The sequence below is a fragment of the Oryx dammah genome, unplaced genomic scaffold (assembly GCF_014754425.2).
Source record: "Oryx dammah isolate SB20612 unplaced genomic scaffold, SCBI_Odam_1.1 HiC_scaffold_25, whole genome shotgun sequence".
In the NCBI taxonomy this organism is placed as follows: Eukaryota; Metazoa; Chordata; class Mammalia; order Artiodactyla; family Bovidae; genus Oryx; species Oryx dammah.
Window position 1 is genome coordinate 24239380 of NW_024070209.1, and position 25249 is coordinate 24264628.

At 43.0% G+C, this 25249-nt stretch overlaps 1 long non-coding RNA gene across 1 annotated transcript; it reads left to right on the forward strand.

The window, feature by feature from the left end:
* The first annotated feature begins 879 nt into the window (after positions 1-879).
* Positions 880-24326, forward strand: LOC120851635. The gene is made up of 5 exons (XR_005718370.1): positions 880-2260; positions 2697-2914; positions 5468-5646; positions 23210-23257; positions 23573-24326. It is a non-coding gene; the product is annotated as an uncharacterized LOC120851635 (long non-coding RNA).
* Positions 24327-25249: the final 923 nt, after the last annotated feature.

The window sequence follows — 25249 nt, forward strand, 5'->3', positions numbered from 1 at the left end:
GCACATACACCAAAGAGAAACCATCCATGTTAGTCCAAATCCATACTAAGGAAGTGAGGGGAGAATCATCCTACATGAATTTCATTCTTCCAACGCATTCTGCCCAACTAAATGGGCACATGCCTCACTTTGTTATGCAAAGCAGCTCCAACTGCTCCTTTCTCGGTTCCCACCTGTAGACTGTGCCCAGGGCTTGCCCTAGCAATGCTGCCTATTACGGTGACCTTCCGAACAGAAAGACCTCTAGTCATTACATCATCCCTTTCTACTCAGAAGCTTGGTAGATGTGCTTTTTAGCTTCACTGAGCCGCATTACATTCCTATCCAGGGCTGCTTCGACTAATAGACTCCACGAGGACATGAATCTGCACCCTCTTTCCCCAATCCCTACCAAGCGCTCCAGAGTTATGGGATTTTTCTAGCTATAGGAGGGAACTCCCAAGGGAAAATACCTCCTTTTCATCACTTGTAAATTATTCTCTCCTCCTTCTCCTCCTCCTCTCCTATGGTCTTTTCCTAACAAAGGATGAACGGGCACCATCCAGCAGATGCTTTTTTTTTTAATTGTATTGGAGTATAGTTGATTTATAATGTTGACAGGTGTACATCAAAGTAATTCAGTTATACATATACATACCTCTACTCTTTCTCAGATTCTTTTCCCAGATTCTTATCCCAATTACAGAATATTGAGTAGAGTTCCCATCCTATATCATAGGTCTTTGTTGATTATTTTATATAGAGTAGTGTGTATATGCTAATCCCAAACTCTTAATTTACCCCCCCCCCCACCCCACATCCTGGCCTTTCCCCTTTGATAACCATAAGTTTGTTTTCAAAGTTGAGTCTGTTTCTGTTTTATACGTAAGTTCATTTGTATCCTTTTTTTTTTTTTAGATCCCACAGATAAGTGATATCACATGATATTTGTCTTTCTCAAGCAAATACTTTTGATTAAAGCAAATATTAGCTCTCTGGGCACTGAGAAATTTCAGAAGGAAAAAATGTTAGCAATAGAATCCAATGAAGCTTATTACCATTAGCTACACAGTGCTGGTTGAAGGGTGATTACTGTAATAGAAAAAAAAAATGCATTGATTACGTGTTTACTGGGTGCCAGGGCTTTACTAAATGTTTTTCTTACCTTTAGCTCATTTAGTCCTCCTCAATGAAGTTAGGATGATTTTTATCCACATTTCACAGATGAGGAATTTGAGGCTGTGAGGGGTTAAGAAAATTGCTCCAAGATTACATTGGGAGTTGGTGGCAGAGTTGGGGTTCAACCAGGTTCACCTAATGGTCAGACCTTAACCTCTGCTGTACTGTGCTTTAGTGACTGGAATCCTCTCCAGGCTGGTACCTCCTATCTCCAGTTCCATTCTTAACTGAAAATAATAAAGGCAGCAAAGAAGGAAAAGACAGGTTTCCTGAGTAAATTTGAGCACCCCTGAGACTTATAGATAGGTGAGAAGAAACCTGAGGCCAGGAATACGAAATTTTAAATTACAACTAACTGAGCAATAATAAGTTTGGAAATTCATGGTTTAGAGTCAAGCATGGTGTAGGGGCCGGTGGCAACATTTATTTTGAAAAGTGTCAAGGACTGCCACCTCCATTTAGATTCTTTTAATAAATGACAGTCTAAAATACTCTAAAGAGAATCCCAGCAGAGACTACAAGCCAAGAGTCCTTGGCTTACAAAATCATGGGGGCTGCTACTTCCTAAGTTACCATGCACAGAAGCAAAACTTGGCAGAATCAGAGACAAAGGATTTTGATCTTGTTCCCACCATTGCAAAACAAACTGCTGGGTTACCTCTGTTGCTGCTCCCAAGTACCAAGATCCTGCTAGGCACTGTTTGGAAGAGAATCCCATTTAGGTCTTTGCCCAGGGAAGTCAGCCCCTCTAGAGGTAGTCCCCCAAAGACCTAAGTTCAGGGTCTTTTCTACTCCTTTTTGTTTTCTGCAGAGTTCTATTTCTTAAGGAAATTTTCTGCATGTAATCAAGCTGCTACTCTGACACCATTTTCATTGAGTAACTCATGGTGATGTCACACCAGCCAGGCACTAGGGGAAGCCCTGCTTTTATGGGTTGGCTCTTAATTTAGGAATTTTTATTTTCTGACTTCCCTCCCCCCCTTTTTTTTTTTGCTGGACTCCACTGCATTTGAGCAAGATGCCTGAGTGGTGAAGTGTTGCCTGCTTTTGAGAAAAGGAATTCCTGCTCGTTGAGAGGCAAATGGTTGAGTGAAAGCAAGATGTGAGTCCTGTAATAGTACATCTTAATTGGAGAGTTGGCAAGAGAGGAAGGATATGTAGGCTTGGTGTGGGCTCTGTTGCTCCTAATGGGGTTTGTGGAACTGAGCTGAAGAGATAGGCCACGGACAATAAGACTCACAGTCCCCCCCTACTGCCATTGTCCTATGTACCTAGGGAGCCAACTGCCTCCTCCCTGGCACCTGGGCAACCACATCTAACCCACATCCCAGCTTCCTCCCTCGCCTCTCGGCTGCTCTGTGCAAGCTTGGCAAACCTCGCCTGTAAAAGCCTAATCCAAACAGCATGTCCGCTGAGCTCAGGGGGGTGACTCATGTGCAGTGATGCGTGAGGCCAGCAAGTGGAGATTAGGATCTGGCCCGCCCGCCAGCCTACCCTGCACTTCCTTTGATCAGCTCTGATGGTTTTTAATTCTGCAGAAGCAGCTTCCTGCCAGGGACAAGTACCTCTTGGTGGAGGCTGGAGCTGTATCAATGCTGACCTACTTGTCAGAGTCAAGGCCTGCATGTGCGGATGGCACGTGGACCGACACTGGGCTCACAGCCCACGCAGAGCCGAGAGGGGAGCCTCTTTCACTGCAGTGCCCGTGGTAACATCAGAAGCTTGCTTCGAAGCCAGCACCAGCAAGGCCATGCGTGTGAGCAGCCCGGTTTCTGAACCTGATCCTGGCATTGGTTAGACTCACTGGGTAATAGAGAAAAATGGGACTCTCTCTAGGGGACTTTTTTTTGGTAAGCTGGAGCATCTCTAAGGACAGTGTTTGGCACAAAATGAAACACTCTCTGGGCTCTTCAAAAGTGCTTTTTCACATCTGTTTTGCTCAAAATGGAACACATTCGAAGTATATTACTTTCTTGAACTTTTCTCCCCCTGCTTGAGAAGAATGTGTTTGCCTCTTGCTTCTTCCAAATCCCCGCAATGACCAACACCAAACAGAGCCCCTGAGACCAGGTCTTATTCTCTCTGTTTCTCTCTCATCCTTTATCATGCTCTCTCCTTTCTCTCACTTTTCTCAGGAAATGAAGGAGTGATTCTCAACCTCAGTTGCAAGTCAGGGAGACCCTGGGGTCAGGCCTGGGCTTTAAAAAATCCCCAGTCCCAGGCTCCACCCTAGCATAATTCACTCAGAGTCTCTGAGGGTAGGTCTAGACATCAATAGTGCGTGCCTGTGTGTGTGCTCATCACTCAATGGTGTCTGACTTCTTACGACCCTATGGACTGTAGCCTGCCAGGCTCCTTTGTCCATGAGATTCTCCAGACCAGAATACTGGAGTGGGTTGCTATGTCCTCCTCCAGAGGGTCTTCCAGACCCAGGGATCAAACCCAAATCTCATGTCTCCTGCATTGGCAAGCGAGTTCTTTACCATTAGCACCACCTGCGAAGCCTTCAACAGTGTATGAAGCTCCCCATTGTGCAGGCAAAATTGAGACTCATTGAAATTTAGGATCACGTGGCATAAGCTGTCAGCCCTAGAAATGCTTCCTGTTTCCCTGTCTGTCCTTCCCACCACCATTCAATCTGAGAGCCTTCTAGAGACTGGTGTATATTGATACTTTAACCAGGTTAAGGTCAGATGTTACCTAGATAGGGTAATTAGACTACCTATTAAAAGAATTTGTTCCTCTGATTTAAAGTATTTACCCTCCCCTTGTGACTTAGCAGAGATTGAACATGAAGAACTGAAATACAGAATAGATGGATCTCACAGGGAAGAAGTAGAGGATAGCTCAGTACACAGCGCAGGGACCAACCCAAAGGGAATTTCTGGGAGACAGATTTGTATATGGTGGTAATGGGCTGTAGGTAGGCCTTTCAGATCAAATAAGGACCCTAGCTAAATTTGAATTTTCCAATAAACAACAAGTAGTGCAATATTTGGAACATACTTATACTAAAAAAATTATTCATTATTTATTTGAAATTCAAATTTAATTGGGTGTTCTATAGTTTGTTTGCTAAATCTGGAAATCCTAGTTGTAGATGGCAGAACTGTGAGAATTTTGGGTATTTGAGGTAGTGGTAGGTCTCACCTGTGTGCATCACTGTCCTCCAGGGTGTGTTGAAGAGAACGGGTAGAATTTGGGGCTGTCCCAATGACTAGGGATTGTTATGAGTATCTAGTGGGTGTGAACCAGGATGTCAAGTATACTGCGGTATGTAAAATAGTTCCAATGAAGAATTATCCCATCTAAAATGCCAATACAGTGCCCTGACCTGTCCCACGCACTTCACCATTTTACTGAGGACTCCCACCTGATTGCCTTCACATAATTGCTCCCTAGAAAGTAATGCACTGGCCTCTCAGAGTAAGTTCAGAAACTATCCCCAGAAAAGAGCCAGTTGGATAAATTCCAAGGTACATGCTTCATGTAGTCCAGCCGAACTATATAAATGATCCAATGAAATGAACCCTTGAAATTAACCCAAGCCTTCAAAGTTTACAATAAGTACTGCCGCCTTCAGGAAGCCTTCCTTGACTGTTCCAGTCTTCACTGATAAGTTTCCTCAATCCCTAGAATCTTTGTTCTTCTCATTTAATGCTTGAACATATTCTAATAGTTGCATGTGTCTAGCCTGTGAGTCTCCCTAACCACCCGGGAGATATTGGGGAAGTGAGACCAAGTTCTAGGTGACCTTGGTCATGTTACTAATTTGATGGTTAGTTTTGTTGTTTGTGGCACTTTTCAGGTTTTTTAAAAACTCTGGTGTAGCTGAAATTAAATGTACAGCTAGGTGAAGCAGTTAAAGTAAAGATGAAAGGGAGGTTGAGAAACCACATAGAGGAAGGGGAAGATCAGGAGCTGGAGATAAGATAATTTTGTAAATGGGTATTAAACTTAAGTTCAGGCTCCCTGACAGTCAAAGCAAAAAGGGAAACACAATTGGTTACTGTCTGGAAAAAAAGGAAGCAATATTAGCTCATGAGGAAGCATAATCTTTTTCTTGTGAATTCTAAGTGAAATTTATCACATAGATCCTAAAAGACAAGACACTGAGAAACAAAATGGAAAATGTCTTCCACTGTGTTTTCGGAAGATATTAAAAAAAAATGTGGGTGGGCTTTTTTGTTTCTTCTGTTTTTTGTTTTTCTATTTCTTCTGTTTACTTTGACTCAGTGAAGGCACTCTTGTAAGGTGTTAAAAATATTCTTTTTTTGTTTTGTTTTGTTTTGTTTTATTTCATTTCTAGTGATCTGATTAATCAGGGGGAACTCAGTTTTCACCACCCGGAGCTTTCCCACGGACAGAAGAGCCTAGCTTACAGCCCATGGGGTTGAAGAGTCATACACAACGGAGTGACTAAGCAACAGCTTTCATGAAGCCTTCATGTGTGGCTCTCCCAGGAGCTCTGACAGCCTTCAGGAACAGGTAGGGATGCTGTAAGCGTCTAGGGTTGTGGTGAGAGGTAGCGGAAGGATAGCTGGAAACAGCCACATTCTACCTCGCACCCCGCCTCCCCGCCAAATTAGAAGCAGATAGTTGGAATTATCCAACTATCTTTCCAGCCACATCCTCAGGAAAGGGATAAATGAAAACAGAGTGTCACCAAGGGCCCACCCCAGGGCAGGATCCTGAGAGTGGCTTGAGGGACTGCCTAATCCCATGTATCATCCTTCAGTAAAGTGCTACACTTTGGGGTTATTTTGCCTCTCTTCTAAAGTCGGGGAACAAATAATCAGATGACTCAAAAAAAAAAAAAGAGTTTCCGTTTTTGGTTTTATTTGGGGCTTTTTTTGTTTTGTTTTTAGACCAACTTACTAAATGGGTGGGGGACTAAAACAAACGGAAAATAAGCCACAGATGAACCCCCCACCCTGGGCTGGGCAACATCAGTAAGAGAAAACTGTGGCCTGGGGCTTTGAAGGGTGGCTGGTGAGCACACGGGTCCCTAGCCACCCACCCCCGTCTCGGAGGCCAACCCTTCTGCCTGGTGGCTAACAATGACAAAACCAAGATGAATCACCATATGTCAGGATCCATAAATTGTGAAAAGTCTAAGCAGCAGGTCTGGGATGAGAGATCAAGGCCAAAGGTAAATATTTCTGACATAGGCTTTTGTTTTTTGATGGTGGCAGCTTGGATTTCCTTCCTGTTGGTGAGAAAAGGATGGCTGGGCTAGGCGGGGCTGATCCAGCTGCAGAGGGAAAGGCTGCTAGAGCAGGAGGGGACTGCTTTTCTCACTCCCAGGGAGCCTCCCCACGGCTCCCCCGCTTCTCCTTGCTGAGGCTGGAGGGAGGGGCACCCAGGGAGAAGTCTCTACCTCCTTCCCTAAGAGAAGGAGGTGGTTCTGCCGGTTCTTCCCTGGTTGTGCTGACCTTACTGGCCTAGGGGGCTTGCTTCTGGGTCAGAGGATATCAGCCTCAGTGCTGAAATGTGTCTCCTGGACTCATTTCTAATCCTCTGGCAGGTCAGTGTTGACTCATGCTCTCCCTTCACAAGGGATTAGACGAAGGGGGATTAGGGTCATTTTTGGCTAGTGAGCATCTGAACCCCCTTCCCACGTTTGGGACATGATCACTTCATGAATTTCAGTGCCCTAAAAAAGACTGTTCTAGTCATCTCTAGAAAAGTCTAGTCCCCTTTGCAGCTAGGACGTGGACATACAACCAAGACTTGGCCAATCAGGTGATCTTGCTCAGGAAGGAATCAGAAGTTATTGGCACCAACAAAGTGGGACATTGGAGAATCCTTTCCAGGGGAGGCTGCAGGGCAACAAAAATATCCAGGCTCCCACTGCCCATGGTGGTATCAAGTGTCGAGGGCTGAAGACAGTGATGGTGGAAGCGGTGCAGCCCTCGGCAGCGGCGGCAGGGGTGCCCTCATCTCACTCTTTCTAGGCTGTGATTGTACCTGTGGCCTCAGATATGATCCTGAGTTCTCAGTTCTTATGTTTTCTGATCCTCTTTTTCAGTCTTCTCAGTGATTATTCGATAGCTTTTTAAGAAATTCCTTTTCTTAAATCGGTCAGAGTTAGTTTCTGTTGCTTGCAGCTGAAAACCCTAATTCTGCCCAGCTACAACTGGTTTCAGTCAATCATTTGCAGATGCTCCTTTTTTTTTTTCTTCCCTGCTTGCATTCTTCAAGCCTCTGTCCTCCTGGCAGTTCCACAAGTAATCCAGAAAAGGAGGAACGAGCATGCAGAGAATTTGACCACAGCTGGGAAGTGAGCCAAGAGAACTCTGAAGAACTTGAGTATTAGCTCCTTCACTTTGTTAGGTGGGGTGGATGTGGGATTAATGAGACAGAAGGCTGTGGGCTGTTCATCTTATGTTGTTTTTCTCATCTCTAATTTGGTTCTACAGTGATTCCCTATGGCACTTACAGAGCCCGTGAGGGCATGGACTGAGTCGCTTTGTTTTCCCCAGTATCCAGGCCATACAGGATGCTCAGTAAATAGTAGTAAAACGTGACAAAGAAAGTTTGAGAAAGAAATCAGGAGAAAGAAGGTACATATATCCTTAGCATCTCTGTAAAAAAAGAACTGTCTCAACTACATGGGCTGGTGAGTCGGGCCAACACTGCAGGCATTTGGTGGTGTTGATTGAAGAGCAGGAACCTGGAGCTTTAGCCATCAGACTGTCAAAGACTGACACACACTCCCAGGCAGGCAGAGCCTAACCTGGGTCTAGTCCAGGGAGAATGTCAGTCCATTCTTTCTTGGAAGGGAACCCCAAGAGTGCCTGCAAGTTCAACTGAGATGGCTCTCCAAAAAGCATTTTGAATCAATTTCAAATGCATTGACAGTACTTGGTTGAAACCCCAGACAAAGGTTGAGGGTGGGTGGAGTTAGTTTGAATCTAGAAGACCAAGAGCAGGTTACCTTAACCATTAAAGAACCTCAGTGCATCTATTGTATGGGTTTCCCAGATGGTACAGTGGTAAAGAATCTACCTGCTGATGCAGGAGACTCAGATTACATCCCTGGGTTGGGAAGGATCCCTGGAGAAGGAATGGCAACCCACTCCAGTATTCTTGCCTGGAAAATTCCATAGGGTTGCAAAGAGTTGGACACAAGTGAGCATACACACACGCACACAGCATCTTGTTTTGAGTAACATTTATTCAGATTTGAGTCCACAAGGAAGTGTTTGCTACAAACTGACTCTGGTTCTAATTTTTGTTTGTGAGATTAACCAAGGAAACATTTACCTTAGGCAGCTCTCTTTACTAACCTAAGTTTTCATTTCCTGATTTTAAAATCTCTAGTTATAGAGAGTTTGGGCTATCTTGCTCACTAATTTCCTAGCTAAAATTTGATGTTTCTGTTAATTTTCTTAAGGACAAGAATCATGTGTTCTTTTTCAAATACCCTTGCATCCAAGTACAAAGCTGGACCCAGGAGGCACAGACAGCCCATGGTGTGGCCACGTTCTGAAAAGACTAGGCTAGACCCCTCTAAGACCTTTCTCAAGCCGGGACCTAAGGCTAGCAATGAGAACGTTAGAAGGGGAAAACACTGTAACTAGGATCTGTAACCAGTTTGTGGTGCTTAGTTCGGCTAATGAAGCTGAATTTCCAAGATATCTACTTATAGCCTCTGCTTGTCCCTTGGACTGCAGGGAGATCCAACCAGACCATCCTACAGGAAATCAATCCTAAATATTCCCTGGAAAGACTGATGCTGAAGCTGAAACGCCAATATTTTGGCCACCTGATGCAAAGTCTTTTCATTTGAAAAGACTGTGATGCTGGGAAAGATTGAGGGTGGGAGGAGAAGGGGACAACAGAGGAGGATGAGGTGGTTGGATGGCATCACGGACTCAATGGACATGAGTTTGAGTAGGCTCCAGCAGTTGGTGATAGCCTGAGAGACCTGGTGTGTTGCAGTCCGTGGGGTCGCAAAGAGTTGAACAGGACTGAGAGACTGAACTGAGCCTATGCTTATCTTTAAATTCACATTGAACAGTAGAAGATAGTTAAAGCTGCTCATACATCCAATACTGTCTGGGGCTAGTGAAGGAGAGAATTGTGAAACATTGTGTGTGTGTTTTGTGTGTGGGGTGTGTGTGTGTGTGTGTGTGTGTTAGTCGCTCAGTCGTGTCTGACTCTTTGCGACCCCATGGACTGTAGCTTGCCAGGCTCCTCCATCCATGGGCTTTTCCAGGCAAGAATACTGGAGTGGCTTGCCATTTCCTTCTCAAGGATCTTCCCGACCCAGGGACTGAACCCAGGTCTCCTGCATTGCAAACACTTTGTGCCGTCTGAGCCGTCATACACATGCACGTATTTTTAAACCTGTGCTGTGCGTCTTGGTTTCAGCCCGTGAAATTCTGTGTTGGCTGTTTTTGCTCCGAGAAGGTGTGCTGCGCCTCTTTCCGTCCTGGGCTTAGAATGATAAGCAGATTAGAAGGTCATGAGTGACAGCGGCCAGGATGGTCCTCTTACTTCCTCCGCTTCCTCTCTGGGGAGAGGCCGGAGGACTCCGGAGAAAACAGAGATGGGAAGGAAAACAAGTCAATCCCAGCGTGGGGAGCAGGGAGGGGAGAGGATGGTGACAGACTGTGGGAGCTGCCAACAAACGTCTGATTTCCTGCATTGCTCGGAGGAGAGGAGGCAAGTCTTCCCAAATCCGGGCGCCCCAACACGATTGCGAAAGCCACACCCATCGGCCCACAGACAGCCAACACTGCTGCAGAACCAGTGAGACACCTTGGGAAACCGCCCGAGTTTCTGGAGACATCTCTGCAAAAGCTGCCTTTCGCCCGGGTGGATGCTAGAATCCCAGCACTGGGTGACCCAGAGCCGCCTTTTGTTCACGGCAAAGTTAATTTCAGAAACGTCGTTCTCGGATGGATGCGGTCCTCGGGCCAAGAGTCAAGGCCTTCTCCCACCGGCGGCCGCGGGGCCGGCTGAGCACGCGCGCAGAGGCGCTCCTCGAGCTTTGAAGTCAACAGAGGTAGGCAGGGCAGGCCACGGTGGAAAACTGTGAAGTCAGCAGAGTTATCGCGGGCACTCCTCCCTTCCCCCTTGCTTCCCCTTTCTCCACCCATTTCCCCCCTCTCAGCTTGCAGCTTCTCATTTCCCAGGGGATCGCGCAACAGAAGAAAAGCCGTCCAGAGATACGAGGGGCCAGCCCACGGCTCCAGCTATCGAAGTATGCTCCCCCCACCCCCCACCAAGTCTAAAACAAACACAGGAACGCATTCCATACATTTCCAAAGACTAGAGAGCGCACACAGAAATCCTGGCCTTTGTGCCTTCTCCCTTAAACCCCACGAGTTTGGGGCCTCAAGTTTGAAGCCGGCTTCCTGCCTCCCCGGGGGTTTTTGAAAGATTCAAAAGTGCCTCAGACCAAGACAGCTGCTTGGTTGATGGCTCACATTGAAACCACAAATTATAAAATGATAAATCGCTGCTCAAAGCTCTTCCAGGAAAGACTATGTTGTCAAGATTAAGTTACAACCTCATGGACCTATGAGTGAGTCGAGCTGCTGACTAACTCTCACACTTCTTTTCCTGCCGAAGATGTTTTTGCTTCGCGAACTTTCACTGTTTCTGAATACTTGAAACAAATGACTGAAGGCAGGAAAAACATCGGGGACTTCTTAACCCATGGAGCTTTCTACAGGCTTTATTATGTAACGGCTGCTTTCGTTTTGTGAGACCCAAAGGAAGTTGAAGAAATCTCTTTCTTCTTGAGCACTTAACTGCCAGCGATCTGTGAGAAATGGCTTCGTGTGGGCAGCTCCACTCCCTTGAAACTCTAGTTGGAACGTGTAGTGTGTGCTAAATCAAAGCTGGTTTTAAGGAATTTGGGTCTTAAAGTATCTGTTCAGTGATTTGGGCAGGATTGCAACGTGAATTACTGTATTTGGTTCCCGTGAAATGAATTCTTTGGACTACTCTTACAGGGTCTGGTCTAGTGATCGAGTGTGACAAATAATTAGGCCACATGCATACTCTCATGTAATGATGCTCCTCTCTGCCAGGGTTTTGGCAGGCAGAAGGAGGTAAGATGAAATGCTTGTTTGACGCCTGGATATTGCCTTGCTGAGGGGTCTGGCACAATGACCTCATTGAGATCACCTGGGGCTGCAGGAAGAAACTCAATCATGCATCCATTCATTATGTGTCTCCAAGCACAGGGCCTTGGTTACACAACTCTGATCCGGTTTCTCCAAGGCCACTCAAGTCTTGAGGACCATCAGACTGTGAGTCATAATCACTTTAGCATTGACTCCTAAGTTCCCTCTTGTTGATTTTACACCTCAAGCCCTTCAGTTTCTCTCTTTCTTAGAGGCCTTGGGTTCTGTGTGACAGTTTTTATTTTCTCATGTCATCTTGTGTTATCACCCATGCCAGCCACTGCAGGGCCGGCCACGGCTACTCTTGTCTCCGCTTTTCTTGAAGTCAGGCCTGCTGTCATTACTGCTGCTTTTTCTGGGCTACTTCACTTTGTGGAGAGAGTTCTTTTCCTGTGATTATAGCTCTTTCTTCCAATTTTGACTGGCCCGGCGTCTCTGTGATTATAGCTCATTAGGACTCCTGAGGCTAGGAGGCACTATTTTTTTATGCTACCTTGTTTTTTTTTTTTTTTAATAACATGTATTATAACTTACTTTTTGCAGGGAAGTATAAATATGAAAACAATAGTAGTCATTAATCCCACAGTCCAGTAACGCTTCACAGTATTTTTTAAAAAATAAAAGTAATAAACCCAAGGGAAAAAATTAAAGCAATAAAAATGGTATCAGAGAAAAATAAAAGCTCCTCTCCTGCCCCTGAATCCCTCCCCCAAATATAACTACCATTACTAATTTTTGTGTATCCTTGTTACTGCACATATATGTATGTCCTTTAACAAAATTTTACATAAAAATAATCTTTCTGTACTCATCATCATTCTACATTTTGCTTTTTTCACCTAAAATGCTATCTAAGAGATTTTTCCATCTGTGCACTGCAGGGATACTCCCTATTTTTAATGTCTGCATAGTCTTTGTTAGAAGAGAATGTGCCTTCCAAATGAAATGCATTCAAATAAAATAATTCCAGGTCATTTCTGTCCCTTACTTCCTCCACTCCCTGAATCCAAAGTGACTTATCTGACTTACAAGTTTGGAAGAATAACCTAGGCATGTTAGTTTCGACCCTGGCCTTCCTGAGACTCTCATTTTCACAGTGGTGAAAAAACTAGTACCTTCCTTGTATAGAGATTAGATGAGTTAATATATGTAAAGCTCTGATGCATAGAAATTATTCAGTAAGTGCTAGTTCTCATAATTAATTTTGCATATGCTGTACTGGGACTTGCTCTCTCCCCTAACAGTATATCTTAGGGATTATTCCACAGCAGTACATATGCATGCATGCTAAGTCGCTCAGTTGTGTCCAGCTCTTTGTGACCTCATGGACTGTAGCCCGCCAGGCTCCTCTAACCATGGGATTTTTTCAGGTAAGAATGCTGGAGTGGGTTGCCATTACCTCCTCCTGGAGGTCTTTCCAACCCAGGAACTGAACCCTCATCTCCTGTGTCTCCTACATTGACAGGCAGATTCTTTACCTGCTGAGCCATTGAGGAAACCCACTTATAGATATATTTCATTTTAAAAGTGGCTAGTATGGTGTTCCATAGTATAACCTCACTGTAGTTTATTTAGATGTGCTCCAATTTGCATTGTTTCTAACATTCAACCCTTTCTCATCTGAGGATACTGATTCTAGAGTAGGTCATTGTAAGGTTCACCTGCCATAAGTATATTTCCATTTATTTAACAAACATGTTTATCATTTACTACCTGTCATACAATGTCCTAATCACCTTTAAAACTTTATTATTAACTCGTTAATACTCATAATGATGCTTTTGAAATAACAATTTAACCTCCATATTACACATTGGGAAACTGAGGCACAGGGAGGTTAAGTAACTTACCGGAGATCACATGGATGGGAAAAGGAGGACTGAAAAAGACAGGCCAGGCAGTCTGGCTCCCAAATTCATGCATTTGACCTCCCTGTCCACATTCTTCACCTCTCTTTATTCTAAACCCTGTGGCATCACTTCAATAAGACCCTGAGACTCATCTTGTCACATTTCACACCTCTGTTGTGGATGGGAATTCAGCCTTTTTGGAATATACTTAGGGACGTATAGATGATTTAAAAGAGAACATGATTGGGACTTTGCTGGTGGTCCAGTGATTAGGACTGTGCTCACCAACGCAGGGGGCACGAGTTCAATCTCTGGTCAGGGAACTAAGATCCCACATACTATGTGGTGGGGCCAAAGGAAAAAAAATAAGACAAAACATGTTTGCTGAATCAGTCTGACTCAAATTACCAAGAGCCAGCTTTTCTAAGGACTGTCCCAACTATAGCCAGCCAACATGGAGAAAGCTTTTCAAGTAATGATACTAGCATTTGCCTTCAGAGGTCCCAGGTCTGGGCTCACAACTCTGCCACAGTGGCCCGCTGAACAAACTCACAATGCAGGTCAGCAGACAGCCTTAAACAAACATGTTTGTGCTGTGCCCAGTTATGAAAAAGTGCATATCCAATTTGGTAGTGCAAAACTCATGCAAATAATTGTTGCTTTTTCCAATTCCTGCTGTGTATGAGTCTTTGACTTGGCTGACTTAAATTCCTAAAATACTAAGGTTCAGAAAGTCTGGTCAAAGTTTACTAGTTAAATATGAAACCCTGCCTCCTCTATCCATCATCACTGCCCCCATCCCTACCCTCAAGCCACTTTAGCTTTTAGACATGTGTACACTAAATGCTTTTTTTCCTTTAAAGATATGGGTGAGATATTTCTTTTGGAATATATCCAGATAATCTGGCAAATCCACACTTGATATTAGCCACAGGGAAGAATATAAAAAAAAAAGAGGAACGAAAAATAAAATTCGGGCAGACTATGGACTCACCGTCTTTAGAAATCAGAAAAATGGAAGACCTTACCAAACTGAAGGGTTTAATTTTTTTTTGCTTTGTTAATGGAAAAAATATGTACACATACATAATTTAATATTCTGGAAAATTCTTAATGATTAGCATTTACATTTTCATTTCAAAAGTTATTGCTTATTTTAACATACTAAAACCTGTACTTTTTCCTTTTATACATAAACTTCTATCTCTGGGTTCTGTCTTTTAGAAAGAAAGTTACTTAAGGCCAGTTTTTTACCCATCCTGAAGCTTAAATTTTGGCTCAGGGAGCTTCCTGTCCTATTCCAGCTGTGACATGTTGAAAATAAACCTAGCAATTGGAGACAATTTGTTATACTTTCTGAGCTTTTGCTGTGGCTGTAGCCCTTTATGTCTTAGGAAATAGGGTGGGAGATAGGGAGAGAAGTGAGGGAGAGGGAAGGAGAAGGGGAGGAGATATGATGGGAACAGGAAATAGGGTCCTCCGGTTTTCCCAGGCCTTCTTTCTGCGCCTTTTACCTTTACATTCTCCAAGGGGATGAACTGCCTCTGCACACACAGGCGCACCTCACTTTATTGTGCTTCACTTTTTTGTGCACTTTGCAAATATTATGCTTTTTACAAATGGAAGGTTTATGGCCATCCTGCATCAAGGAAGTCGATCAGCACCATTTTTCCAGTAACATTTGCTCCTTTCATAACTCTGTGTCATACTTTGGTAATTCTAGCAATGAACGTGAAAAAAGAAAGAGTCCCTCACTTGGGTCTGACTCTTTGTGACCCCATGGCCTGTAGCTCAATAGGCTTGTCTGTCCATGGAATTTTCCAGGCAAGAATACTGGAGTGGGTAGCCATGTCCTCCTCCAGGGGATCTTTGTGACTCAGGGATCAAACCCAGGTCTCCCGTTTTGCAAGCATATTCTTTGCTGTCTGAGCCACTAGAGAAGCCCTTTTGCAATATTGTACTTGCTACAGTGACATGATCGGTAATATTTCATATTAGTACTACTACTCGCTGAAGGCTCAGATGACAGCCCTTTTTAGCAATAAAGTGTATTTAAATTGGTCTTTTTCTATGGCTCAGTGGGTGAGGAATCCGCCTGCATAGAAGACGTAGGAGACACGGGTTCCATTCCTTGGTCAGGAAGATCCCCTGGAGGAGGAAACGACAACCCACTCCAGAATTCTTGCCTGGAAAATCCCATGGACAAAGGAGCCTGGCAGGCTACAGTCCATGGAGTCACAAAGGGTTGGACATGACTGAGTGACTGAGTACACATTCACGTATTTAAATTAAGGTATGTTGTTTTTTTAGACATAATGCCATTGCACACTTGATGGGCTACAGAATAGCCTAAGCATAAATTTTATATGCACTGGGAAACCAAAAAATTCATGTGACTTGCTTTACTGCAGTCTTCACTTTATTGCTGTGGTCTGGAACCAAACTCACAGTATCTCCGAGGTCTGCCTGTATGTCTAATCCAACTCTTCTCACAGAGAGGTAGTTGAGCAAGAAGGGATTGTGTTGAGATGGGAGCAGGGACTTGTCTTACCCTCAATTATAATGTACAGTGCCGGAGATTGAACACAGGAAACTAGATTCTGGCAGAATTGCTAAGAACAAAGACAGAAGTTGATTTAAAAAGAAGTGATCCATTTTTCTTTAAAAATACCAACCACACACTCACGGAATTAATCACCATATCCTCCCACCCCAGTATCATCTACTGGAAACTGCTCTAAACCCTTGTCCCTACTGAAGAAGTAGGTCCAACAGCCATGTTTTGTAGCTTGTTATCCAGCTATCCATTCTAATGGCTGATTGGAGAAGAGGTGAATCCCTGATTCAAGGGCAGTTAATCTGTAAATTCACTAGATTCCCATGACCTGTAGCCAGATATGAAAAGAGAAAGAGATCCTGGGCTAATCAGAGTCATTCTCAGAGGAGTGGCATGAAAGAAAGCAAACACAGAAGTTATTAGCAGTGCAGAAAGGAGGAAGGGTGAACTGTATTTATAATGATGAAATCCCACAAACACCGATGAAGGTCTGTTAGTGAGGTCTGTCAGGCCACCTCAAATTGAGAACTAGCTTTTAGCACTAGTTTCTCTGAGGCCAGCCCGTTACAGTTTCTGTTCTTGCATTTCTGAAAGCTTCCATTATCTTATCTTGTATTTTTCTTAAAGTTCTTATACTCGAGCTAGCTGGAATGAGTGCCTGGTGGTTGTAGCCAAGAAAAAGCCAAACTAAAGCATTATTAAATAGGCAGGCAAAAATAGAGCCAAAATAAAGAGGGCTGAGGAGTCAGGAAAGTCAAAGCCAAAAGCAATGGGAGTAGGTGACTTTGTTATGGTTCTTGAGGTTGCCAATAATGTTGTTGAAACTAGTTCAAATTGATTAAAGAAGAAAAAAGAAAAGGAATTCACATATTTATGTGAAGGATGCTCAAGTAGAGCAAGGGCAGCCAGGACTCTTAAGAACTAGTGACAGTTCCTCAAAATGTTAATCATAGTGTTATTACCATATGACCCAGTGATTCGACTGCTATGAAAACTTAAGTGCACACTAGAACTTGTGCACCAGTGTTCACAGCAGCATTATTCAGAATAGACGAAGAGCGGAAACAACTCCAATGTCCACCAACTGATGAATGATAAAGCAATTAGCGTACCCCTATAGTGGAATATTATTTTATCATAGAAATGAAATGCTGATACGTATACTACAACATGAAAGAACCTTGAATAAGTGAAAGAAACTAGACACAAAAGGTCACTTATTGTGTGGTCCCAGTTGGCTGCTGGGGGCTGGGCAGAGGGGGGAATGGAAAATGATTGCTAATGGGTCTGGAGTTTCTTCTGGGGGAGATAAAAATGGTCTGGAATTAGATAATGATAGTTGCTGCACAATTCTGAATATAATAAAACTTAATTGCATACTTCATTTTTTGAAATATTTATTTTTATTTATTTGGTTACACCAGGTCTTAGTTGAGGCACACAGGATCTTCGATCTCCGTTGTGGAATATGGGATCTTTAGTTGCAGCATGTGGGACCTAGTTCCCTGACCAGGGATGGAACCCAGGTCCCTAGCATTGGGAGCTCAGAGTCTTAGCCACTGGACCACCAGGCAAGTCCCTCACTTGTATACTTTTAAAAGATTGAATTTTCTCAACATGTGAATTATATCTAAACCTATTATTACAAAAATTATATACATATGAAAACAGAAGAAAGCCAAACAAAACAACAATATTGTGTCTCAAAGTGGAAAGCCAGGAAGAGAGAACCACAGGACTGTCTCTGTCTCTCTCCCCCCCAACCACCCCAGGCTGTCATCTCTGCTTCCCTATGGACATCTGCTTCATTCTTCCCTCTCTACAAATCAGCTTTCTTTGCTGTTTCATGCACAGAGCAGCCTATAAACCCCACAGTTCAAACTTATGTATTGTGACAGAGACTAACCAGGTGGTCACGGGTCCATTTGTTCTTCATTCTGAGCATATAATGAAATGACATTTTTCAGCATCCTTTGCAGTTCAGTTCAGTTCAGTCACTCAGTCGTGTCCGACTCTTTGAGACCCCATGGACTGCAGCACACCAGGCTTCCCTGTCTATTACCAACTCCCGGAGCTTGCTCAAACTCACATCCATTGAGTCAGTGATGCCATCCAACCATCTCATCCTCTGTCATCCCCTTCTCCTCCTGCCTTCAATCTTTGCCAGCATCAGGGTCTTTTCTAATGAGTCAGTTCTTTGCATCAAGTGGCCAAAGTATTGAAGCTTCAGCTTCAGCATCAGTCCTTCCAATGAATATTCAGGACTGATTTCCTTTAGGATTGACTGGTTTGATCTCCTTGCAGTCCAAAGGACTCTTTGCAGTCAAGTACAGTCATATGATGAATTATGGCCAGGAAAATGTGGGCAGAAGTGATACATACTATTCTCAGGCCTGGCCAATTAGAAAACCTGCTCTGTACCTCTCCATCCTCTTCCTCTTCCTTTGACTAGGACCTTAGAAAATAGTTGAACTGCTTAGATGAAAAAGGAGCCTGGATATTTGATAAAATTTATTGGAGCACAGCATTTCCCCATTGACCTATTTGAACTGGATTTGATTGAGAAATAAGCTACTGAAATTTGGGGGTTGGTTGTTGCAGTAGTTAACTTACTCTGACCATATATGTCCTCTGTACAAGAGATTAACCCAGATTGACTGGTTGGGCTCTCAGTTCCAATGTAAAATCTTCAGATAAGAAAATTGCATTGGTCCTAAGTGAGTCAGGAAGTCTTTTAGTTCACTTGTCTGAAGCTGAGGCATGAGGTCACAGGGCATAAACATAGTTCCCTGGGGGCTACTTACATAAGCAAGAGGCATTTCTTAGAGAAAAGATGTCCACCCTAGTGGTTAAATAGGAGGGGTCACTGTGAATTAGGGAAATGAAGATGCAATGCCCAGAGCAACTCTATGTTTCTCCCTCTAATACATTCATAGATAGAAATATAGGTATGGATAGAGATATATTATAGATATGGATATAATATATTCTGACTCCTAATTTTAAAGGTAAAGGTCTTTTAGGCAATTTGAAAAAAGAAAAAAAGATTGAGTCACCATTTTGCTGTAACTCCTCCCCTCCTTTACATTCCATTCCTTCTCCTCCCCCCATCCTAGGGGACAGTACAATGTAATGTGTGCCTGCTAAGTCGCTTCAGTCATGTCCAACTCTGCGCAACCCCATAGACTGCAGCCCACCAGGCTCCCTTGTCTCTGGGATTCTCCAGGCAAGAGCACTGGAGTGGGTTGCCATTTCCTTCTCCAATGCATTAAAGTGAAAAGTGAAAGTGAAGTCGCTCAGTCATGTCTGACTCTTCGCAACCCCATGGACTGCAGCGCACCAGGCTCCTCCTCCCATGAGATTTTCCAGGCAAGAGTACTGGAGTGGGTTGCCAGTGCCTTCTCCGGTACAATGCAGTGTGTGCCTGCTAAGTCACTTCAGTTGTGTCTGACTCTTTGTAACCCTATGGACTGTACCCCACCAGGCTCTTCTATCTGTGGGATTCTCTAGGCAAGAACACTTGAGTGGGTTGCCATGCCCTCCTCCAGGGAATCTTCCTGACCCAGGGATTGAACCTATGTCTCCTACAGCTCTTGCATTGCAGGCAGATTCTTTACCACTGAGTCACCAGTGTAGCTGAGAGTAGTTCATTCTGTAGAATGAGATTACCTGGCAATAGCTTTGTTTCACTGTTTCCTGGCTCTGGGATGTTGGACAAATTATTTAACTCCTCTCTGTTCTAATTTCTCTATCCATATGGGAATATTAATAATAGCACTTACCATAAAAGAGTCTCATGAAGATCAGTTAGTTAATTTGTTCAGGGTATAGGAATGTGCCTGGTTCATAGTGAGAATTTATTTGCTGTTTGTTGTTATTATGTATTTGAAACTGCATTGCAAATTTAAAAAATTTTTTCTAGAATCTTCTAAAGATGAAAGGTGGACTGTGTCTTTAGTCAAAATACTTTTTGTGTTTTTGAAGATCACAAAGAAGTGGCAATCAGTTGTTCTTGGGGATGCTCTGAACTGGTGGAGTTATCCAAATGCAGATATTTACATGGAGATTAAAAAGCAGAGACTTGACTTTGTCGACAAAGGTCCCTATAGTCAAAACTATGGTTTTTCCAATAGTCATGTATGGATGTGAGAGTTGTATCATAAAGAAAGCTGAGCACCAAAGAATTGACGTTTTTGAGCTGTGGCGTTGGAAAAGACTCTTGAGAGTCCCTTGGACTACAAGATCAAACCAGTCAGTCCCAAAGGAAGTCAGTCCTGAATACTAATTGGAAGGACTGAGGCTGAAGCTGAAGCTCCAATACTTTGGCCCCATGATGTGAAGAACTGACTCATTAGAAAAGACCTGATGCTGGGAAAGATTGAAGGCTGGAGGAGAAGGGGCCTACAGAGGATGAGAGGGTTGGATGGCATCACCAACTCAATGGACATGAGTTTGAGCAAGCTCTGGGAGTTGGTGATGGACAGGGAAGCCTGGCCTGCTACAATCCATGGGGTCTCAAAGAGTTGGACATGACTGAGCGACTGAACTGAACTGAGATGAAGATACTGAGGTTTTTGTTTAAATAACACAAAGAGCCATTTTTATTGGCAGGAGGTGTATCTCTTCCAGATTATTGTAACGTCTCATTTCCTCTGTTAACAGTCTGCATCAAGAAGTTGGGGCCTCAGGACTTGGGTCAAGAGGACTAGAGGAGACTCCCCATCCAGGAGATAGGAAGAGCTCCTGCACAACACTCGCAGCTGAAAGCAAAGGAGGGGGATGCTAGGCAGGAGCCCCCGGAAAGAGTCTAATAGGGGAAATATAGGAGCAGTGATATTCAATATCCACTTTTACAGGTTTTTTTCCTGTACTGTAATTCCCCTCTGTAATCATTAAGACTTCATGAAGTTTGTTAAAATTGCAGCCTTATGTTAGCAGCATCCTGGGAAATAGGTTTTCATATTTCACGGTAAGGTATGTATTAGAGAGTGACAGCCAGCTGGAAAAGCTGTTATGAGATGGCTAGAGGTGACTGGGGAAGAATTCTGGAACAGAGCTGTTCAGTGTAAGGTGACCAGTGGAAACCAGCATGGATTGGGGAATATGTAAATACCTGGAAAGAGGCAAGGAAGGTAATCCAATAAAGCTGGAAAAATCTGGATAATCTCTCTCTCCATATGTGTTTGAATGTGTGTTTGTGTGTCTGCATACATATATAGAATTTATATCCACTTTGGATTTATGGCATATACTTTTTCCCATTATGTCATGAGCTTTCTTAGTATCTTTAAATATTGTTCAAGTACATAACAAGTATATAATGAATAATGATCTCTTAATACTCTATGATTTTATTCTCTTCTTTATATAACTACTCCCAATTATTAGACTTTTTTTCAGTTTTTCACTTTTGTAAGTAACACTGCAGTGAACATTCTTACATATTCTTCTGTGCATATTAAGAAATTATTTCTGAAGATAAGTTCTCAGAAGTCTGTTTTCTGTGCTAAATAGTATGAATGGTCGTAGGCTTTTGATATATATCGACAGATTGACTGTTGGAAAGCTCATAGCCTAAAGGACTCCATAACCACGGCACCCCATCTTCATGTTAGATTAGCTGTGCTCATTTAAACAGGCTGAACATGATAAATATAAGATGGTATTTACTTGTTACCATGAGATTTCACCAAGGAAATATGTCTTAATTTCCTTGTCAAAAACTTGCCTTTCTTTACCTCCAAGATAGTCTTTCTTTAGCAGATTTAGCTATGAGGAGACACTGATATTCTTTACAGAGAGAACTCTCTAGCCTCCCTCAAAGGGAGCTTATTCTTTTCAAACTTTTTTTAAACTTTTAATTTCATATTGGAGTATAGCCAGTTAACAATGTTTTGAGAGTTTCAGGTGCGTAGCAAAGGGACTCAGCCATGTATGTACATGTACCTATTCTCCCCTAAACTCCCCTCCTATCCAGGCTGCTGCATAACATTGAGTTCCCTGTTCTATACAGTAGGACCCTGTTGGTTATCCATTTTAAATATAGCAGTGCATACATGTCAGTCCAAACTCGCTATCTATCACTTCCCCCAATTCCCCCCTACCCACACCCCTACCCTACTGGAAACTATAAGTTAGGTCTCTGAGTCTGTGAGTCTGTTTCTGTTCCCTAAATAAGTTCATTTGTAGCATTTCTCTTTAGATCCCACATATAAGAAAGGTCATATAATATTTCTCCTTCTCTATCTGATTTACTTCACTCAGCATGACAATCTCTAGGTCCATCCATTTGTTACTGCAAATGGCATTTCATTCTTTTTAATGGTGAGTAGTACTCCACGCATACATGCACCACATCTTCTCTATCCATCCCTCTGTCAATGGATGTTTAGGTTGCTTCGATGCTTTAGCTATTGTAAACAGTGCTTCAGTGAACCCTGGGGTACATGTATCCTCTGGGGCCATGTTTTTCTCTGGGTATATGTCCAGGAGTAAGATCGCTGGATCATGTGGCGACTCTATTTTTAGTTTCATTAAGGAACCTCCATACTGTTCTCCACAGTGGCTGTACCAATTTACATTCCCCCTAACAGTGTAGGAGGATTCAAAGGGAGCTTATTCTTAATTCTCCTGTGTCTACTTTGAAAGCAAGGCGAAATAATCCATCTGCTGGTGGCATGACTGAGGGAAAACCTTGTCTATGACTCTCAAGTTTACCCCCACAGCAGGTATCTTGACTCCAGATAAATGCCCACTAGTTCTTACATAACATACTTAGAGTGATTGTAACTTTACATACTATCATAGAGAATACTGATGGCAAAATATGATGGGGACGTAGAGACCGTTTACAAGACCAGACTGACGTATGTAACATCGTCCATTAGAACGTGCCGAGTGTTAGGATGGAGTTAGTGGCATCGCCATGAGAGGAACAATATAAGTGATGTGCTCACACCAGCTGTCCTGGCTCTCTCTTAACTGCGTCCTTTAGTCCAAAGATAACCATGGGCAGCTCTGAGCCCTCAGCTCAGAGGGAGCAAGCCATTCAATTTCTTTGACTTTATTAATTCATGGGAAGTAGTTCTTGAGAAGTCCCTAGAACTCTGTTTTGCACTTTCAACACTTGACATCACAAATCCTCCACTGAGAAGCTGTGGAAACTAAGCAAGAAGTTTAATTGCATTTCCTGAATCATAACTAAATAGTGAAAGAACCTGGACTAGTGCTGTACACTTCCTTTTATTTGTTTATTTGTTCTTAATAGCACTGTTGCCGACTATCAAAGTAATGCATGTGCATAGGAGAGAGAAATGAAAGTACAAAGAGTAAAATAAAAATCACCCATAATTCCAGAACAATAGAGATTTCTGCTGTTAACATTTTGGTAGCTTATTTTCCCACACCTTTATCCATAGATCTATAAACATACTATCATCTCTTTTGTAATTCTGAGATCATACAGTATTATTTTGTAATCTCCTTTTTTCTTGTCGCAGGATGTTTTGCACCATCAAAAGTAATACCATGAGGGCATTTCTTGGTAGGTAAGTCTTTGTATGTAGCTCTGATTATTTTCTTCGGGCTGATTCCTCAAAGTGAAGTTGCTGAGTTACAGGTAGTCACAGTTTAGAGCTTTTGATAAACAGCACTAGCAGGCCCTCCAGAAATATGGACCATTTTCCACACCTGTTAGAAGTATCTGAGACTACTTGTTTGCCTGTCTCCTCATCTACAGCGAGGAGAATTTTTTTGAAAAATAAATTTTCCAAGTTGATTTCTGGCAAATGATGTCTCTGTACTTTAAAAAATAAAACTCTTCTCTTATACAGAATTATTTATGCTCTGTATTTCTCCCTTAGTGAATGCCGCTTCTGTCCTTCGCTGTGCTAACGCTTCCTTACCTGCCTTGTGGCCAGCTTGGTGAGCCTTGTTTTGTGCAGAATCCTGGGTGACTGCGAGTGACACCAGTGAGAAGATGCCTTTCTCATACCGTGTCCCTGGGAGGCCCCGAAGGCTCTCCCACAGGAATGGCTTCTCACTCTCGGGCAAGAATGGCCGATTTTACACCATGGCCTGCCTGTACCTGGGTTATGTCTCACTGCACAGGCTGGTGCCAAAATGCCACCGTTTTGGAAAGAAGGTTGCAGGTCTGAGGTAACCTCATATTTATTTTAGTTCATAGACTAACCAATTTATAGATCTTCCCCAATCTACAGCTGTCACAGTTTCACTGAAATGAAAGTGGCCAGGGGGACCTTATCTGAAAATGATCATTCAGTTGAGTGCAAGTCCCCAGGACCCGAGGATGAAAAACTCCTATTGTGACTGGAAGGACTTTGATGAGGAGCACCACTGACCTGTGCCAACTGGAAGTGTTCTGCATCACCATTCCCACCTCCATCAGGCACTCAGTGTGGGCAAAACCAAGTTTTTCATTAGGAGGAGGGTGAGGAATGATACACAAATTTCTTGATCTGGCGACACACATACTTAGGTGCTCACAAATGCATTCTGTTTGCACATATGCATACAATTACTAGGAAAACAATAAATCCTGGAAATAGTGTGGAGAAAAGGGAACATTCTTGCACTGTTGGTGGGAATGTAAATGGATGCAGCCACTATGAAAGACAGTATGGAGATTCCTTAAAAAACTAGGAATAAAACCACCATATGACCCAACAGTCCCACTCCTAGGCATATACCCTGAGGAAACCAGGGTTGAAAAAGACACATGTAACCCATTGTTGATTGCAGCACTTTTTACAACAGCTAAAATATGGAAGGAACCTAGATGCCCATTGACAGATGAATGGATAAAGAAGTTATGGTACATATACACAATGGAATATTACTCAGCTATAAAAAGGAACACATTTGTGTCAGTTCTAATGAGGTGAATGAACCTAAAACCTATTATACAGAGTGAAGTGAGTCAGAAAGAGAAAGATAAATACCATATTCTAACACATATATACGGAATCTAGAAAAATTGTACTGAAGAATTTATTTACAGGGCAGCAGTGGAGAAACAGACATAGAGAATAGACTTACAGACATGGGAGAGGGGAGGAGAGGGTGAGATGTATGGAGAGAGTAACATGGAAACTTACATTAGCATATCGAAAATAGATAGCCAACGGGAATTTGCTGTATGGCTCAGGAACTCAAACAGGGGCTCTGTATCAACCTTGAGGGATGTGTGGGGAGGGAGATGGGAGGGAGTTTCAAAAGGGAGGGCACATATGTGTGTATGCCTATGACTCAGGGGTGGATGGAGAGAGGGAGATGGGATGGAGTTTCAAAAGGGAGGGCATATATGTATGCCTATGATTGACTCATGCTGAGGTTTGACAGAAAACAGCAAAATTCGGTAAAGCAATTATCCTTCAATTAAAAAATAAATAAATTTTTTAAATTACTAGGAAAAGAAACTAAAGGAAATGACATGATCAAAAGCAAATTATTCATTTTGTATTTCTTTTCCCCAAAATAATTTCAGACTGTCTAAAGGCATATTAATACAGTAATATCCA